The 14277-nt window shown below is 44.3% G+C and overlaps 1 long non-coding RNA gene across 4 annotated transcripts in view; it reads right to left on the bottom strand.

Annotated features, from left to right (window-relative positions):
- Window positions 1-147: 147 nt before the first annotated feature.
- Window positions 148-14277, bottom strand: part of LOC109446805 (uncharacterized) — a 158227-nt gene continuing 144097 nt past the window's right edge. For 3 of the 4 annotated variants that reach the window (XR_012491638.1, XR_012491640.1, XR_012491641.1), the window contains 4 exons: window positions 10425-10530; window positions 10086-10165; window positions 1446-1559; window positions 214-357 (listed from right to left, as the gene is read on the bottom strand). This is a non-coding gene — a long non-coding RNA (uncharacterized LOC109446805). Of the gene's footprint in view, window positions 358-1445; window positions 1560-3030; window positions 3133-10085; window positions 10166-10424; window positions 10531-14277 lie in introns of all 4 variants that reach the window. The other variant, XR_012491639.1, reaches the window with a different exon arrangement.

Genomic DNA, 14277 nt, shown 5'->3' with positions numbered 1-14277 from the left:
GGTTCAATTTCATCTGCTTAAGATTGTAGCTGATTTCTGAGACCCCTCAAACAAGATACGAAATACATAGCACAAGATACGATGTCATTGCTGTAGAAGTCAGGGACTCTGCAGTCCGCGTGGGGACACTGCATGCCAGCTGCACAGCATCTAGCCACTCACATCACTTCCCTCGGCTTCCGGTCACTCAAAACCAAGGTGGGAACAATAATTCCTAGTTCTACCCACCTACCTGCCAGAGTGGGTGGGTATGAGGCTCAAACGAGATACAGCTGCAGCTGAATCCTGGCTCTGCCACGTTCTACCAAGAGCTTGACTGTGTGACTTATTTAACTTTCCAAATCTGGGTTTTCATCCCTGTAAAGTGAAGAGAATAAATGAATACCTTCCAGGGTTGTTACAAGAATTAGGCAATGCACAGAAAGCACCCATCACAGGGTGCTCAGTCAATGACAGGCTCAGTATTTATCTGAGTTATTCAAGTCACCCTCAACCAGATGGCAGTTTTCTCAATCACGTGGCAGATCCCCTCTGTTGACAGCCAACCTTTGTTGCTTTAGGCATCACGCCCTGCGACAGCACCTCTGCGGATTTGTAACCCAAGTTTCAGCCTCCCCGCGGTCCCTGGTCCTCCCCTCATTTGGAACCACCCCTCTCTTCACTATTTAATAGCAACATGAACTGGCCCTAGCTCCCATCTCTCCTATGGGGGGAAACTCTCATCACTCCCCTCCATGTTTCCATGAGTTCTCAGGGGGCCGCCATTTCTTCTAGACATTTCCTGAATGCCTGCTTCTGCTGAATTCTTGATCGCCACTTGTGTCTGGCCTCCTATAGTTGTTTACCTTTTTTCAGTGACCGAACTGTAGGACACACCTCCTTTCTGCTCCCATGAAGGCTATTTCCTTTGATCTCTTATCACACACAATCAATCAGGTTGGTCTGTTATTATTTATCTGAATACAAGGTCTTATTCTAGTGTCCACCTGTATTTCTGCTCTTTAATTTTCCCGCACTTCTTGTATAGAGTATATATGTTGTAAAAATCATATACTACTATGTTACACTTTTATAGTATAGTGAGGACATTATATTGATTTTTATAATGTGCATAGGTAGCTTATGAATTTTATTTTAGGAGGATAAACGTGGCAAAACCACATATATATTATAAAGAGAGGGCGTTGGTTCTCAGGGTGTTGAGAACCAGTGCTGTGGGAGCTGAGTGGGTGAACTGGATACACATACTTCCATTCCTATGGCGTCTCCTTTCGCTGGCACCACTCTTGCTAGAGCAGGGGGTGTGGAATGCGAACCCTGCAGAGTGAGGTCTGCTTGGGACCCGCCCCTTGTGAGAATCAAGTATTTGCATGCCAGCTGCTTCCCTGTCTTTCCACTAGATGCCAGCAGCGTCCCAGAAGACTGGATGGCTGGGCTGTGCCTACCTGGGAGTTTTCCAAAACAGCACAAGGGGAGTTGCTCCAGCTCCAAGCACAGTGCCGTCCTTCTGGACTCTGAGGGCTGCTGCTAGCATCCCGGCTGCTTGGTTCCCCACCTGTCTGGTTGCAGAACAACAGGGTCACATTAGGCACACAGGAATGTATCAGGTGAGACCCAAAGCATTACCACGGGTAGAATCCTAGTTCCCATGCTGAAGGCCTCGCTGACCCACCCACTCACCCAGCCACCCACAGAGGACATCTGCTGGAGGCTGACCATAAATATTTACCTTTCATTCAACATGTCATCACTGCCTTCACTCAGAGTCTCAAGAGCACCTGCACAAAAGCCAGGGGTTGGAGCTCGGCGATGGGAAACAGGAACCTGTGATTCTTCTAACTCCTGGAAAACAGTGCTCTCTATTCTGTCCCTGTCCAGAGCCCAGCATACGGCTCTGCCTGTGCTGAGACCCATCTGGTCCTGGGTTTTGCTGAACAGAATTGAGAAAGAATGAGCACTCTCTAGAAGTAAAAACTGGTCTCTGTGTTTCTAAGGAACTGATGATAGTATGGAGAGACGCAGAAGGACACCCACAGATGAGACACAAGAGTGGGGCCCAACATGACGTTCGGGGTGTCCCTATTGAATTCCATAGCCACTCCCCACATGTGGCTACTGAGCACCTGAAATGTGGCTAGGGCAACTGAAGCACGGAATTTTAAATTTTACTTGATATTAATTAATTAAAATTTAAATGGAAATAGCTATGTGACTAGTGACTACTGTATGGAAAGGTATGTACAGAATATGAGACAAAAGCATTCATCGAAAGCCTCCAAAATGTCCAGCCCTATGCTAGATGTGTATACGTGTATGTATTATATATGTCATACATATATAATACATATACGTGTAGTATGTGTGATTTGCATGTCATTTAAATATATGTAAATAAGCAACAGCATCTCAGAGAAGTGGACCTGGAACTAGAAACTGCCCTTATTGGGAATGGATGGGTGGACAATGAGGGGAGGAGAGTGTGCTTTAAAAGAATAAGATGAGTCAACTGATTGGGGCCAGGGGTTTTCCAAGACACAGAGATTAAAGGGAGTCGCTGCATACCCAAAAGAGAGAAGTCAAGATGTAAGTGCCAGAGCAGGAACAAAACGAAAGGTGACCCAAGGATGGCAACTGAGGTTATCAAGGCCCTTCCTCTCCATATGGACCATGGATTTCAGGGTAAAGAGGAGGGGCGAGCACATAGCAAAAGGAGCTGGGGGCAGTCAGTGAGGAAAGGACAGGGAGAAGGCCCTGAGCCTGACGGGAAGGTGGGTGCCATGGGGGTAGCTGAGAGCCAGGATGGCTGGGACAGACACCAGTGGAAACTGCAGCATGGAGATGTCCACCCCGTCAGCCCATGAGTGAGGAAGAGGCCATGCAGAACACCGATATTTGGGCACAGGAATTTTCAAAGATCATTGAAATCTGCTGGTTTAATATTTCTCCCACATCATTTCCTTTTAATTGTACTTATTTTAATAATTTTTATTAAAAGAATAAGCAAGGCAGTTGGACCATAACCCACTCTACCTTGTATATTATTTCATGTACAAGACACTCTGGAAGGGATTCCATCAGTGTGGTCCCACAAGGAACACCTCATTCCAGTGTCACGCGATTGTGCCATCTGACCTGCAGGACAACGTGATGGGTTTTACAGCTGAGGACACCGAGGCTCAGAAAGGATACGAAGCTTACTCAAGGTCATGCAACTAGGAAGAGGCAGACCTCAGTTTTACACCAAGACCTTAGCACTTTCTGTCTAGTGTTCCAATTTTGTGGAATTAAACACCGTCTGAACAGTCTCACTGTCTTGTTTATAATAACCCAGCAGACAAATGACTGGCAAAGAAGAAAATGCAATTGAGATTTCACAGACATTGCTTTCTATAACCCCTTGAGTACCCTAACTTTTAATACTAAATAGCTTCTCCCCCTAGGTTTTACATGTTAGCAGAGGATAGTTTTCAGCTCTCAATCCCTGAGTTATGGGCCCAGGACCTTCCATACTCCATTCTGCAGGATGGCTATTTATCAAAGGGTAAATAATTAATAATAATAATAATAATAATGTAACAATCTTTGACAGTCCTATAGCTAGAAAGATGCAGCTATGGCCTTTATGCACCAGAGCAAAACTATTTTCAGGGCAGTTGGCTTTTGTTTTAAGAGGAGGTGGCTTAGAGCCTTTGCTGCTCAAGTTGAAGCAAAAGAACACAGAGTACCGTAGGGTGGGCCCTTGACTTGCCAGTGGACTGGGTGCCTTGTGTGCCAGGCCCTGTTGCAGGTGGCATCTACACCCTTGCCACGCCAGTGCTAGTGGTGCCTCAGTGCCTCCTGGTAATTTCAAACTCACTGACTTGACATTTGGGATTCTTCCATCTCTAGTCCCAGCTGGCCTGTGAGGGCTGCCACTTCTGTCCCTGCATGCATGCCACTGGCTGACTTGGCACTGCTGGCTGGCTACATGGCCGCCCCTCACTGCTTCATAGCCATCCCTCCGGAAGCGGTGCACTCAAACAGCCCAGATAGGGGACTACTCTTTCATCAAGGGTGTAGTCGTGTAGATCTCTCTCAGATGCAGGATTCTTCCATGATACCGACCGGCTCTGCCTGTGGCAAAGCCTCTGGGCAACCAAACTCAGGAAAATTCCACAGAGTCTGTTCAAACTACTGCAAGCAACACGAATTGTTATAAACTCTGAGTCGCTAAGGGAAACAAGAATTTGGTAATTGCTGGTTGGGGTTTAACATGTTAAATTGATCATTTAACATGTTAATGATTTTTACAAAACTGATTTTTGGCTAATTTGTTTCCAGCCAATTGGTTTTTGTGAATTTCCTTTTGGCAAGCTGCTTTTGCTTAGCCGTTCCTACCATTCTCCAGTCTTCCAATCCCCTTAAAATCTCCCTGCCACTCCTCAACCTAACCATCGCCACCCCAGACCCCATACCAGCACCATACACAGGCTGTGTCTAGGAAAGGCTGTTCCCCATCGGGAAAGGCCCTTGAGCCGAAGGAGGAAGCTTGTCATTGCAGAGCTAGCTGCCTGGGGCAGTGACAGTGACTGATGTCGAGCCAGCACACACCTGAAGATCTGGCTCCAGTTATGATTGGCTGGGGCTCGTGCCATATTGGTTATCAAATATTTTGAATGTCATCTCTGGCAACCACCATGTTGAACACATATTCTGCTTTTAAAGTGATACCTCTGGTATTGGTAAAGGGGATACTGTTTGCAAAAGCTTCCTACATTTTGCTCTCACTTCCTACATTTTGCTCCCCCTGTGAGTACCTTAGGACAAACCCCATCTCGTATATATACACATATACATATATTATATATGTATATGTGATTTATATATATATATATATGATTTATATGTGTGTGTGTATATATATATATAATTCTTATGTTTTATATTATTTTTTTTCAATTACAGGTGATATTCAATATTATTTTGTATTAATTTCAGGTGTACAGCATAGTGGTTAGACATTTATATATCACTTATGAAGTGATCCCCCTAACTAGTTTACATACCCACCTGGCACTATACATAGTTAGTACAATATTGTTGACTGTATTCCCTCTGCTGTACTTTACATCCCAGTGACTATTTTGTAACTACCAATTTGTACTTTTTAATCCCTTCACCTTTTTTCACCCAGCCCTTCAACCCCTCAACCCATCTGGCAACCATCAGTTTCTCTGTATCTATGAGCCTGTTTCTGTTTGGTTGGTTCGTTTATTTTGTTCTTTAGATTCCACATATAAGTGAGATCATATGGTATTTGTCTTTCTCTGACTTATTTCACTTAGCATAACACACTCTAGGTCCATCCATACTGTCGCAAATGGTAATATTTTATTCTTTTCTATGGCCGAGTAACATTCCATTGTATATATGTACCATCTCTTCTTTATCCAATCTTCTATTGGCAGGACACTTCGATTGCTTCCATATCTCGACTATTGCAAATAACACTTCAGGGAACACATGGGTGCATATATCTTTTCGAATTAGTGTTTTGCATTTCTTGGGATAAATACCCGGAAGTGGAATTGCTGGGTCATAAGGTAGATCTATTGCTAATTTTTTGAGGAGTCTCCATACTGTTTTCCATAGTGGCTGCACCAATTTACACTCCCACCAACACTGCACAAGGGTTCCTTTTTCTCCACATCCTCGCCAACACTTGTTTGTTGATTTATTGACGATAGCCATTCTGACAGGTGTGAAGTGATATCTCATTGTGCTTTTAATTGGCATCTCCCTGATGATTAGAGATGTTGAGCATCTTTTCATATGTCTATTGGGCATCTATCTGTATATCCTCTTTGGAGAAATGTCAATTTGGGTCCTCTGCCCATTTTTTGATTGCATTGTTTGTTTTTTTGGTGTGAAGTTATATTAATTCTTTATAAATTTTGTACATTAACCCCTTATCAGATGTATCATTGGCAAATATTTTCTACCATTCAGTAGGTTGTCTTTGTGTTTGTTGATGGTTTCCTTTGATGTGCAAAAACTTTTTCGTTTGATGTAGTCCCACTTGTTTATTTTTTTGTTTATTCTTTTGTTTCCCTTGCCCAAGGAGATATATCAGAAAAAATATTACTAAGAGCCATGTCAGAGAGTTTACTGTCTAGGTTTTCTTCTAGGAGTTTTATGGTTTCGGGTCTTACATTTAAGTCTTTAATACTCTGAGTTTATTCTTATATATGGTGGTCTAGTTTCATTTTTTTGTCTGTGTCTGTCCAGTTTTCCCAACACCATTTATTGAAGAGACTATTTTTACCCCATTGTATATTCTTGCCTCCTTTGTCATAGATTAATTTACCATACAGATGTGGGTTTATTTCTGGGCTCTCTATTCTGTTTCATTGATCTGTGTGTCTGTTTTTATGCCACTACCATGCTGTTTTGATTACTATGGTCTTGTAGTATAGCTTAATAGCAGATAGTGTGATATCTCCAGCTATAACTTCTGGAGGGCTAATGGACACAGGCTCACTGTAATGAAAATTAATGGGTAGGTATTTCCATCTCAGGGTTTTAAGCAACTGTTTGTTTTTCTGAAGTCTGCCTGCCTGTACTGGGGCCTGCTAGGTAGTGAGGCTGGATGGCAGGTGGTCATATGTGAGTGGTCCTACGTAGCCTGTGGGTCCTCCTGACCATAACCAAGCAACCTGGATGTCCAGTGGGACTTCAGCGTCAGGAGGCTAGCCACACATGCAATGACCCATCCAGCCTCAGTCTGCATTGGTACCTCCAGTCTCCATGTGGCGGACGGGCCTTGTTCCCATGCCTGCACTTTCTCTTTTCTCCTAGTCTCTGGAGAAGATGAATCCTTCAGAAACCCATGGTTCACAACACCTTGCTCAGGTAGGCTTGATTTTCCAAGCTGACCTCTTGCACCGTGTCATATGGCTTGTTCTCTTGTTCATAAAAATCTTTTCTTCTTCCTCGTATTGCTTCTGGTCTGTGTTTTCTCCTCTTCTGAGGCTGGGTCTGGTTGTGGAGCGTTCTCTCACTTTTTGCTCCACAAATCGCAACCTCAGGTAGCGGTGAAGTGGACAGCTTCCGAGGACCATTTCCAGCCTGGCTGACTTGCGAAAGCATGTTCTGTATGGATAAAGACCTGCTAATTTCCCAGGTCTCTTGAGTTTCCCCATCCTCTGCCATTGGACACCAGTAGAAATTTCTGAGAAGCACTGGCCTAGGACAAAGGGGACTCCGGGGACTCACCTGCCTTGCCTCTCTCACTAAGCCTTAGACCAGAGGCACAAACAAGCATTTGGTGCTCACAAATGGTTTGCCTCCCCAAGGCATTCACGGAGGTGTGGGGCCCACAGCCTGAGATCCTAAAAAAATACTGTTTGGCTGAGGTTACATTCCTATCAATTCCTTAGAGACCTGGACCCTGTGGGAAGGTTACAGCCATTGTCAGCAGCCAGCAGAATTCTTTCTCTGCTACTCACGAGCCGTGGAACCCTTGGCAGTTACCCCAAATCTTTGAGCCTTGATTTCTTAATCTGTAATAGGAGAATAATTGTTTGTATTTTAGAAGCACTTTTATGAGGGTTGAATCGGATAAAGTGCGCGGATAACTCCACACAACACCTGGTATATAGAAGCTCTTCAGTGCTGGCTTCCTGTTCTGCCCTAGTGAGACTTCACACTGCATTGGCTCTTCAGCAGGCTCCCAACCTTTCCTAAATGTTTTTCTTCCTTCTCCTCATCAGAGCATATCTAACCTGGGCTCTATTTCCTCACAGCTCTGTTTCCAGAACTGATGAAATAATTCAAGCTAAGGCCAGTTGAAATTCAATAAACATTACTATCACATTATTTCATCAGATACTGTAGGCTGCATACACCAAATTCATCTTCCCATCCCCTGTCTAATTTCTTCCTTGCTAGTAGAGCCCTGATTTGTTTCGGGTGTCCATTCTCTTCCATGGAGCAATGTGTTTAGCAAAGTTGATCCCATGCCCAACTCAGGGGTAAAAGCTGATTAGTTGAATCATGGGAAGTCTATTCGCCATGCCAGTGCTTAGTTTAGGAGTGGGCATGTAACCCTGTTCCCGCCAATGAGTGTGAGGGGATAGCTGCTGGGGGAGTTTCTGAGAAAGATTTCCTTATCCTTTCGAAGAGCTGCCACTGGAGACCATCATGTGTACGATGATCGTCATGCTTGTGAGCATTGAGGACTAGCCCAGATCGTGGGGCAACATGCTGATGTTAACAGAGGAAAAAGATAGGGAGAATGTGGATCCCTGATATCACTGAGCTATTGTGTTCATTGATCCTGGAGACATTCTAACTTGGGACTTCTTATTATGTAAGATTACAAACCGTCCTTTAATTTAAATCTGTTTGCTGTATGGTATTCTGGCTGCAGGCATCCTGACTGGTACAATAAAGTACTAGGTGTGGGTATGGAAGATGGAGGGATGGATATGGAAGAATACTGGTCCCTAGTGAATGTAAACATCCACTGGGGAAGGCAGGGAAGTACATAAAAAATTCTGAGAGGGGTTTAAGTAAAGACATGGGAAAAGGAGAGTAGGAACAGACAGAGAGGAGTGTTGTTTGTAATTCAACCACACACAGAATCAGTAGGTAGATCCACAGTCTTCTTTCCTAAAGTGAAACAGCCAGTGTGTTTTTCTGAGGAGCCATGCAACGCCATGATAACATGGCTTCTTAGGCCCTTAAACTGGTAGGTGGTCAATGCTGGGGCCGCTGGAGCAGCGGGGTGGGAAGACCGACTTTTCCAGAGGCACTTTCCCAGCAAGGCCACGCTAGGCAGACCCTACTGGATGTTCTCAAAGCCCTCCCCTGACCCCACACCTCGGCCTTCTCTTCCTGGTTCAGTTTTCTCCTTGCGAAGGGTAAAGCAGAAAGACGGGGAGGAAAGGGGGCCGTGGACCCTCGTCCTGGATCCTACAAGGGGCTCTGTTGCCAGGCAGCATGCGGCTCGAGGGCCACTGTAATTTTCCTCCCCCCACAACCTGTCCTTTCCTGGCCCCTCTTACTGCCCCACCAACATCACTCCAGCTTTGAACAAAGCTGGGGTGCTACTGACTGGGGTCTGGGAAGCTCAACAGGAGCGAGCACACAGCCAAAGAGCACCGTGTGACAATCCACAAGAGTGCAGAGGGCAGAGAAACTGCGGGCTCTGACAAGCTTCCTGATTCCTCTGCCCTCCACTGCTATAGCGACTGGAAACGACTGGTGCCCAGCAAGGCAGACATCGGTGGAAAGAGCCCCATAGTTTCAAAATCTACCAAAGAACCAAGACCCACAAATGCATGGATGAGAGTGTGGGCTCTAGAGCCAATCTGGCTGCATTTGAATTCTGTCTCCTTCTCTTACTGGCTGTCCTGTGGGGCTCAAAGCACTGAGTCCCTCTGATTCCCTTTCCTCAACTGCAGAGTGGCTTGAATGACAGCAGTTACTCTATCGGGTTATAAGGATTAAATAAGTGAAACCATGTGGGTACGAGATTACAAGAGTAGCTGGCACGGAGTTAGACAGCAGTCCACGTTAGTTATTGTTCTAGAAAACTGAAAAACCTATAGGACTGGAGGGAGGCAATTATTCTGTAGCATCAACATCATCAGAGAAGTGAGAAGTTGACCTTCTAAACACTGACCGTCTTCCTTAACTCTGTTGTTTACAAAGATATTTTTCAAAAGGGAGGTCTATAGTCACCATCTCGACTTCCTCTTCTGTTGCATGCAGGCTTTGGCATCCTCGTTGCTCTCCACCCTAACCACACTTCAGCTGGCTACAGAGCTAGAGAAGTAGATGAGACCTGTGATGATATGTGAGGAGTCAACTAAACCGAGGACATTGAGATTAACATCACAAGGGGGCATGTTTCTGCCCCCCCAATCCCTTTCTTCTTCTCCTTTTTCTGTTCCACATCTGTCCTGTATACATGCACTCCCTATATACGCAACTGTGAGCTCATCTCTGAATCTCTACAACACTCACACCACTGCCTGGAGCACAATAGTGGCTGCTGAATAGAGACGGAGGATTTTCTTTAAGGATCGATCCATGCTTACCTATGGAATTCAGCCTGGATGTTCTCTTTTGGTGGACATGACAAGAGGCTTGGGTAAAATGACTCAGCCACATCAATGTTCTTTCCAGAAGACATAAAGGTGAAGAGGGAAAGAGATTTGAGAAGGCAGACATATGGCTTTTTTTCCCTGACTCTATCTGGTTCTGCATTCTAGAAAATAACCGCAAAGTTCCCTGCCTTTATTTTTATTTATCATAAAAAATGAAACTGAGCTTAAGATGGGTCATGATCTCATATACCAAATAAACAAGGAATCAGAAGTAGAATGCTTGGTATTTGGGTGGGGGGTGGGGGAGAGAGGAAGAGATCTAGTGCTTACCTTTTTTCTTTGTCTTATGAAAACCACAGTCCGATAAAAATCTTTGCTCCCGTCTTCTCCCCAATGAGGATTTCTGAGATTATCCTACTGGCTGCTTGCTGGAACTCTGCAGAGAGAAATACTAGCTTTACAAACTGACACAATGTCCACAATTCCATATGAAAACGAGTTTAAGGACCACCATACCGGGACAGGCCCCAAAGCCACACAGACCCCTGATGAATGAATGGAACCACATTACAAGGTTCTCCAGAGAGTGGGGCAAAAGGAACCGATTGTCTTTTCTGAAATATACCAGCAAGAATGCAGGCCTTAATTAACGAAGCCCAAGGTTGATTTTCCTTGCTGCCTTTTTCTCTGAGACACAAAAATAATAAGAAATGAATGAGGTTAAAAGCAAATGAGAACCATATTGGGAAAGCAAAGCATAGTCAAACTTATGGCTGAGCCGGTTGCAAAGAGCTAAAGTTCTTTAATCATCTCACTGGCGATGTAGCAAAAAAAAAATGCAATTTGAAACACACACACACACACACACACACACACATTTCCACACCATACCCTCCTCCTTTTTCACTGTAGATGAATCAAGATGGTGGAGACAGGCTATGATGAGAACCATTCCTGCTTTCCACCTACTTTATAAAGGGCTTTGGCAATCGGTAATCTTTGCTGCCATGGTTTGGGGGAATCCATCTATCAATTCTTATTCTTTAAACATTCATAATACATTGTGCATTGGCCACAGGAGCCAATAAGCAGCTGGAATAGGTAATACATTGGGAATATGCTAAAATGGCAAACTATTTAAGATCTAGATTCTTCCAATAGATAATTTTTCTAGAAGAAGATGAACCAGTTTGTGCCTAAAAGAACATTACTACATCTGAAGGTGGGAATGGGATGGGAAATGGCAACTTGATTAGAATTAGATAGACCATTATTAGCTAATGAATTGATGAAATACAGAGAGGTTTTCCGTGTCAGGGTTAGCCAGGTTCATTTTACACAGAGGCAGAACTGATTGTTGAATACGGTGGTGTGATTTCAGAATGGTTCAGTGTACACTCCATCTCCCTCCACTTCACAGTACCTCAGAGTTTGTTTAAAGCTTAACAAACGACTCTTTTCTTTGTTAACATAGAGACAGAAGACATATCTGTGTCTGGCTTTATGGAAGTGGGCTGGGTGAGACACAGGCTTTTAAATCAAGACTAACTTAGATGCATATAAAATAAAGCTGGTGTATTGTAGGAACATTTTCACCCAACTCACAATGTTTCCGTTGTTAAAGCGAGCTCATTTAGTGTAGCTCCTGGCCTTTTTCTCTCCATTACTCATACTTCCCCAGGGGAAAATGAAGTGTCTTAACTGACTGATACATCTGGGCGCACAAAGTTCAGCTCTACCCTCCTCCTCTTGGAAATGAGTTGCTCACAGAGAGGAGGCATTCTGTTCTGCTCTTCTAGGGGAAGGGTCCTTTTCCTCATTGGGGTCCAGAGTTGGCAGGTCTACTTGGCTAACAGATAGCCACATCCTCCATCCAACCTGACCTCTGTTAGAAACAAAGGGTATTTTGGTCTCTGTTTACCAGTCCTTTAAATATCAACTTGTAAAGAACACGGGCAGGAAAGAGAGGTCCTATATACTGGGCTCCCTCAGACAGCAGAACATGATTTGAGTGTCAAGAAATCTGAATGGAGAGAGAGAACTTGAACATTTTAGTTCTAATCCCGGATCTGTCTTTCCTTAGATGTTTGAAGCTGGGGCGATATATAACCTTTTATTGCTTCAGTTTTATTGAATGTAAAACTAGTTCATAAAATCATTACCCTATAATGTATAATAGGATGTCACTCCAAGACTTAAGTTTATATAAACACACTGTACCATCTGAGACTTTTCCAGCCCCAGAGATGCTCTCAGGACTCTGCCAAGACAGATCCTAAGGAATCTCTGTTAGTTATGTAAGAGCTAACCGATCAGATTATAATTTTCTGAGAGAAGGATATAATTGGAACTTCTGGGTCTTGTTGGTTTGTTTGTTTGTTTAGACAAAGTTGTATTAAGCTTGTGTACAAGGAAACCAACAACATGAAAAGGAAGAAATGGGTGGTTCCTTTTTGGTGTTTGAGACTTCATTAAATTGCCTATCTCCTTGGGAAGGGAAGCTCTGGCAAGGGGGGTTATGAATTATTTGCAAAAGAACCCCAGAGGCCTTCTGGGAAAATGGGGCCTGAGCTCTCAACCCTGTGTCCCAAGGTCAAAGTTATGGTGATCCACTAGAGGTGGGCCAAGGTAGCCCTAATTAAGGCCAGGGATACGGAAGATCTATGAAGGCCCTGAAAATGAAATTATCTTGAGGAAGGAGGGAATCAAGGTTGATTGCCTGAGCTCAACACAGAGCCATGGATCAGTTAACAATAATCACACTAATGCTGTGTAACAAACAACCACACAATATCAGTGGCAAAACCAACCAGTGCTATTTAGCTTAGGAGTTAGCGACTGATGCTGAGCTCAGCTGTATGCTTCTGCTGATCTCCAAAAGGCTTGTTCAAGTATATATGGGTCTGTTGAAGTTCTATTAATCTAGGCTGGCCTTGACTGGGATGGTGCAATTCAGTTCCACAAGTGAAAATGCATGCGGCTTCTTAAGGCCTAGTATTACAATGGATACACCGTCACTTCCTCTGTTTTCTGTTGACCCGGGCAAGTCATATGGACAAATTCAATTTAAGGGGCAGGGAAATATATTACGCCCCTTTAGTGGTGAAACTCCAAAGATACACAGCAAAGGCAGGGATGCTGGGCGGGGTGAAGAACCGGGACCAGTGATGCAATTGATCAGCCTGAGGAGGGCTGCTCGGTTTGGGCCCAGCGCTTAAGGCTCATGCTGGGAGCTCCTCCAGACACAAGCACTCAGGCACCCATGTCTGCGCTCTTGAGAATGATGGCTGAGCAAGCACATGTGAGTTCAAAAGTGTTATATGTTTTGCATGGAGGACCACAGTGACCTGGGCAAAGCCACCACCACGTCAGAAGTCACGAGTAGCTGTGAAGTCAAGAAAGACCAACAGCCTTCAGTTCTCTCTCCAGGAGATTATTACAAATTTCACTTCCACTGCATAAGCTCCTGGAACTCTCGGGCAATCTGAGAGGGTAGGTGAGATACTAGGGGAGGATTTAAAAATGAGATCTGGACTCCCTAATATAACACGCATGAGCTTTGGGAAAATTAAGAGAGGTATAGCCATACATGTATCCTAAACTGGTGACACAGATAATTTCATGAACAAATGAAAACCACTCACAAATGGATCTGCCTCACCTATCTCTGCCCCTCTCCTCTTTTCCCTTCATTCTCCTTCTTATTTTCTGTCTAATTTTCCAAAGTTTATAGATACAGATATTGAGGAAAGGGTGATGAGTTCTCCTTGAAAAATGGGATCAGAGACATTCGAAGTACCATTCTGTTTCCTCCCCTTCCTAAAGCCAGTTTCGGAAGAGTCCCTTCTCCCCCACTTCCAAGGATTAGGTGTACGATGACAATCTAAATCCTGAGGCTCCATTCAACTAGGGCCATGATTTTATGTTTTCTGTCCCTTGTTCAGATGAAGAATCCTCTCTTCCTATAAGGCCATGGGCAATGTGACAGGAAACCAGTGGTGCTGGCTTGCCATGTGTCTAGGACAGAGCAGAGGTTTGAGAGCAAGGGATACTCTGCCTGCACTGCCCTCCCTTCCCCCAGTACATGGGGTCTTCCAGCAAACCTCTCCCACATCCCCGCCCTGTCCAAAGTCTGCAGTCACATACGAGTTAATGAGCAAACATTGTCAGTGAGCAAAGAAAG

This window comes from Rhinolophus sinicus, linkage group LG14 (assembly GCF_036562045.2).
Source record: "Rhinolophus sinicus isolate RSC01 linkage group LG14, ASM3656204v1, whole genome shotgun sequence".
Taxonomy (NCBI): Eukaryota; Metazoa; Chordata; class Mammalia; order Chiroptera; family Rhinolophidae; genus Rhinolophus; species Rhinolophus sinicus.
The sequence above is the reverse complement of the archived record's forward strand: the minus strand, read 5'-3'. Positions and strand labels throughout refer to the sequence as shown.